The 6000-nt window shown below is 48.8% G+C and overlaps 1 protein-coding gene across 1 annotated transcript in view; it reads right to left on the reverse strand.

The window, feature by feature from the left end:
- Positions 1-2696, reverse strand: part of NEK7 (NIMA related kinase 7) — a 157441-nt gene extending 154745 nt beyond the window's left edge. The window contains exon 1 of the mRNA XM_002809656.5: positions 2414-2696. The gene's annotated coding sequence lies outside the window, so the exon portion shown is untranslated. The remainder of the gene's footprint in view (positions 1-2413) is intronic.
- Between the last annotated feature and the right edge of the window lie 3304 nt (positions 2697-6000).

A 6000-nucleotide genomic window follows, 5' to 3' on the forward strand; every position in this document is an offset into this window, starting at 1 on the left:
TAAAGGGGGAAAAGAATGGTGGGTGCTACATGTATTATCTAAATAAATAAACCTAAATACTAGTTCAGACTATAAAATGAGTCTGTACGCTTGGAAATAGTCTTGTTAAATTGGTAAGATTTTTAACCATGGAAAGATTCCCAAGAAGTTGTGAAAACGCCTAACGATTTAGATTCCGACATTTAGTAGTTTTCATTTTCAGGTAATTTCAAAGTAAAACCCGCCTCAGTCACATGGACTATATTTAGTCTGCTGACCAACTTCGCTTCTTATCTACTATAAACTTTCAGTAGAAGTAGTTAAGTTCTAGGTGCAGCTGACTCACGAAACGGGACACCTAGGATGGCTCAGGGAAAACTGAAGCCCCTTCCCCCTTTATTTATTTATTTACTTATTTCTCCAGGCTGTCCCTCAGCCTGACGCCCCTCCCGCAGACATCCCTGGAGAAATAACTAACGCGGCCTTCTCCGAGCCCAGGGCTGGAGTAGGAAGTACCCGCCCTCTCGAACGCGAGGTCCTGGCTGCGCATTGGCTGCGAAGGCCGTCAGTACTCCGGAGGGCGGAGCCTCCCGCTACCCAGCGGAATCTCAGGCCCGCACCTCCGGGAGGGTCCCCTGGGCTCCTTCCTCCCCCTTAACACTACCCCCACACACACCGGCCCCGAGAAGGCAACTAGCCTCCTCAGACGGTTCCTTTGCCTTTTTATTTCGCAGGCCTTCCTCTCAACCCATACAGTTACTGCCCCTTTGACTCCTCCAAGAGGCAAAGCTTTTTCAAAGCTCTAACACCTCTCCCCTACCCCAGCAAGTTCCCCATGCGAGACCAAATAGAGGATGCCGCTGTTCTAGGAGTGAAGCAAGCTGTGGAATGGATCTCGCCGAGGGAGAGAGGATTCCTTCCTCTGGAAATAAAATAATGGCTGAGATTTTAAGTTAACTGTTTCAAGAGCACTTGGCCATCACCAAGTGTTACAAACCAAGAACACTCAGCGGGCATTCAACAAGAGTTGCCACAAAGCATTAGAGGGTTAACTGTATCTCCTGTTTAACTGTTCACCGTTTTCAGGGTTTGACCAGTTGTCTCAAACATACTGTAGCTTTTGAGTGCAAGGACTATGCCATTCTTCGACGACACCACCAGCAGCTCAAGGTCCTGAACAGAACATATTTATAATACACATACTCTGTACTTTAATTCTCTAATGCAATCTGACAAGACATACTGCTGTCGCCTGGCGGGGGTGTGCATACCCTTGAAACTGTAAATTCCTTGGAGGAGGAATTAGAAACAGTGGTTCCCATTATGATGGGTACATTAGGCTCTACAAACTATGGAAATTTGGTGTTTTCAATTGCACCCTTGAGCTCAGTAACCTCAAAGGAAAATAATCATTTTATTTCTGTGTATTTCTGATTTTCAGTTCAGTTACCAGAATTGCGCAAGGACAGTAACATGTATCTTACTGTAAACTAAGTATATTTTTAGCATTTCTCCCCAATGAGGACTACAGCTAGGCGAGAACACGATTCATCGGCTGATACATCATCTCTCCGCCACCCCAGTACGCTCCCAGTGCAAGACTAAGTAGAGGATGCTGCGGTTTTAGGAGTGAAGGCCTACAGTGTAAAATAGGCAACAGAAGTTCTTTAGCTCTCAAGGCAGCATCCTCTAGGTTGTGCTCGCTTCCTTACACTGTTCTGCGGTCATACGGTCTTGTCACTTTTCTGTTTTCCTTTGGCTCCCCTTCTCTGACTTTGGCCTCAGTTTTCAATTTCTTTTCCATTGCCACCATCACCAGCAATGTTCGCTATTGCCTCGCAATCCCTCTCTCCGACATTTTGTAATCCCGAGTCTCTCCCAAGTTCATTCTCCAAAAGACCTCTCACGCTCCCTGCACTTCTGAAGCCACTTCGGATTCTCCCCTATCTGCCGGCTCCCACCACCCACTCTTTCCCAGCGCACTTCACTTTCCTAAGTCGGGCTGCTGCCGAATCCTGACAGACGGACTTCACCAATCCGCGAGAGATAAATAAGCGACGTCGCCAATGAGCATCCGCCGGGAGGCGGGACTTCGCTTAAGTTCCTCGGGTCCTGAAACCAAAGACCTGTTGCCGCCGCCGCCGTGGCCGCGAAGTTTCTTAGTTACCGCGGCGCCCTTGGCGGCCTCGGGCCTCCAGAGCCGGGGCCAGGTATGAAGTTTCCTGCCGCCCCCTCCCACCGCTGCCAACGAACAAGACCGAAACCTCCATCCGGCTCGAGCGCAGCGCGCCCCGCCCCACCTACCCTGAGCGAGGGTATCCCGGAGGCCGCCCCGCGCGGTCCCGACCTCCCTCTCCCGGCCCGACTCCCGCAGGCGGCCCCTCCCGGCAGGAGCTGCCCGGTCCGGGCGCCTGAACCCTGGGCAGCGACTCACCAGGAAGTTGGGAGTTTTCCGTTCTCCCGTCCGCGAGAGACCTTGGGCGGGCGGGTGGCTCGGCGCGGCGCCGCCGTCGGAAAGCGCGCTGGGCCGGGGGCTGAGGCTGCGAGGCCCGGAGCCGGTCGGCCACCTCCCGCCGCGCCGCCCCGGCGGACGCTGCAGGCGCGGGGCACCCACCCTGCGCACTGCGAGGCGCGTCCGGAGTGCGAGCCTAGCGGCGGCCCATCCTCCCGCGACTCCCGATTCTCCTTCTGCTGCCGCCGCTGTCAGGAGTGTAAACATCCCGGCATCCCCGAGGAGAGGGGCGGGGCGGGCGCCGGCCCCACCCCGCGCCGTGGGTCCAGGCCGGCTGCCCGATGGAGGCTTCCCGGCTGCCCGATGGAGGCTTCCCGCCTGCGTCCCCGGCGCTCCCTGGAGCTGGGGAAGCCTGGGAGCTTTCCCTACTGGAGCCGAAGCCGCTCTGGAGGAGCCCCTCCTGGCCCCTCTCTTCCGGTTTTCAGGCCTAGCGTGGTGCGGGGCACCGCGGCCGGTCCCCTGAGCCCTCTTCCCCGGCTTCAGGCCAACTTCCCACCGGACCCAGGGTCGGCTGCTTTTTAAGAACTTGTTTTTTCTTCATTTATATGTAAGTGCCCCCACTTGCAAGCGGTGAACCGACTTACTGATGTTCCCTTCTGGACCACAGCGTTTGTGATCCCATCTTCTTTTACCAGGTGATTTAAACTACCTCTGTGTTTAATGTGGAGTGCAGGGAAATGAGGGGAAAAAAAGCGTTTTCCTGAGTCTGGCTAAGCAAACGTTGCATGAAAGTGTCCCAACATAGAGGACAGGGGCTTTTACAACATTCCAAAATGTAAACTCCCCGGTGTGGTACGGAGGATCTTTGAAATAAATATGTGCAAAATCACCCAGAACCCTGGTACACGAAACTGCAAAAGGAATGCTTTGACACCAGCAGCTTCACTACTTCAGTAACAGGGCATGAACTACTCGAGGAGACGGCTAGGAGGCAGTATGGAGTCGGCCATACCTAAATTCTCTTCTCAACTCAGTGATTAATTTTGTGACCTGGCTGCAAGTTATTTAACCTCTCCAAGTCTCAGTAACTCTCTGTAAAAGGAGATTAGTTGTAATACCAACCTCTAGGACCGTAGTTAGAATTAAGTGAGATAAAGCAAAGTGTTTAACCACAAAGCTTGGCATATAAGACGTGCTCATTAAATTGTTGCTGTTGTTCATAGGTCTCCCACTAGTTTAACTTCCCTGCCAGAAAGATTAGAGCCAAGAATGAGTAGATTATACCTCAAATATTTAAAATGTTAAAGCCATGAAATTCAGATCTGGAAAGTTTATTTTTAAAAAGAAAAATGGCCGGGCGCAGTGGCTCATGGCTGTAATCCTAGCATTTTGGGAGGCCAAGTAGGGGGTGGATCACGTGAGGTCAGGAGTTCGAGATCAGCGTGGCCAACATGGCGAAACCCTGTCTCTGCTAAAAATACAAAAACTAGCTGAGCGTGGTGGCAGGCGCCTATAATCCCAGCTACTGGGGAGGCTGAGGCAAAAGAATCGCTTGAACCCGAGGTGGGGCGGAGGTTGCAGTGAGCAGAGATCGCATTACTTCACTCCAGCGTGGGTGAAAGAGCGAAAATCCGTCTCAAAAATAAATAAATAAATAAATGAAAACGTTCACGATCTCAAGAGGAGGCCTTCATTCATGTGGCTCAACAAATATTCATAAATGGGCTAGGCAATGTTCTAAGGAATGAGGATACAACAGCTCACCCAGATATAAAGTGCCTGCTGTCATAGAGCTTATATTGTAGTCGGAAAGGCAAAAAAAAAAAAAAAAAAAAAAAAAAAAGCCAATAAGTACCTACTATGCCAGATAGTGAGTCATAGAAAAATAAAGCAGGGTAAGGAGACATGGGGAGGGAGGATGCTATTTTAAATATGTTTGTCTGGGAATGCCTCTCTGACATTTGAGCAGAGAACTAAGGAAGTGAGAAAACGAGCCATTTGGCTACCCAGGGTTAGAATATTTTACACAGAAGGATCAGCAAATGCAAAGACCCTAAGTGGAAGTGGGCTTGGCATGTTTGAGAAATAGGCAGGAGGTCAGTGTAGGCTAGAATTCAGTGAGCAGTGGGAGAGCAGCTGACTAAATCAGAAGAGGGAGTAGGGTACAAGAAGGGTATAGTTGTAGAACCTTGTAACCTTTAAAATGTATTCTGAATGAAAAGGAGAGCCATTGGAGGAGTGACCAAATCTGATTTGGGTTGGGAGAGAAGAGCTGCACTGTGGAGAACAGATTGAGCATAAGAGCAACTAGATGTTAGAAGACTATTGTAATTATCCAGGTAAAATACATTGATGACAGACCAGAGTGCAGGTGGTAAAAATGGTGAGATTCCATTTCTAAGAGCAAACAAGATTTGCTGATGTATTGAATGTCAGGTAAGAAAGGAGGCAAGAACGAAGCCAGTGAAATTGGCATTTGAACCAGATCATTTTATCACGTCACACCAAATCAAATCTGTCAGTCAAATAGAAACAGTGTCACTGGCGTCATACACAGGCACACATTGCAGGAAAAAAATAACCAGATATCCTTAGGGTAAAGACATGTCAACCTCAGACCAGACGTATGTGTGAGGTTTTCTTGTTTGTTTTGGGTTTTTTGTTTGTTTGTTTGTTTGAGACAGCCTCTCACTCTGTCACCCAGGCTGGAGTGCAGTGGTGTGATCTCTGCTCACTGCAACCTCCACCTCCCAGGTTCAAGTGATTCTCCTGCCTCAACCTCTCGAGTAGCTGGGATTACAGGCATGTGCCGCCCACCTGGCTAATTTTTGTGTTTTTAGTACAGACAGGGTTTCACCATGTTGGCCAGGCTGTCCTCAAACTCATGAACTCAAATGGTCTGCCCGCCTTAGCCTCCCAAAGTGGTATGAGCCACTGTGCCCAGCCAGTTTGGTGTTTTTTGTTTTTTAATAAACTACAGATTTATCCATGATCAAATATTCCGTTGGTAAAAGCAAAACACATACACCTTGAGAACACTGACTCATAGTCAAATGGATCAAAATGAGCTCGTGAAGTCCTACTAGCTGAAAAGACTGTCGAGGAAGAATCCTTATCAGTGGCTATATGGTGCCCAAAGTTATTGAAATACTCTGATATGTCCTATTTCTTCACCTTAAAGTACTGCTAAGCTACAGCTAAATAGTCATACAGTGTTTCAGAGATTGGAAGGTTGTCAGAACTGAATCCACCACACTTTTTCTCTTTAGCTTTTTATCACCTTTGTGGTGGATAGGGAAAGTTGTTCCTGGCCACTGGCCTCCTGGCTGTGAGCAAATGCTAATGGAAATGCAGAAAAACCTGGCCAAAGAGGATCTGTGGTCCAGGATCTTTAGAGCAGAATCTAGCTTTAACTGCTTTTCTATTCATCTCCCCACCAAGCTTGCTCCAAAAATGCTTGTTTGGCTTCATGAAACACATTAATTATAGTCCTTTATATGAACTACTTAGTGTTTATACCTGATTACCATGCAATACATACCATTAACTATCAGATTAACTTTGCTGTG

The sequence above is a fragment of the Pongo abelii genome, chromosome 1 (genome assembly GCF_028885655.2).
Source record: "Pongo abelii isolate AG06213 chromosome 1, NHGRI_mPonAbe1-v2.0_pri, whole genome shotgun sequence".
In the NCBI taxonomy this organism is placed as follows: domain Eukaryota; kingdom Metazoa; phylum Chordata; class Mammalia; order Primates; family Hominidae; genus Pongo; species Pongo abelii.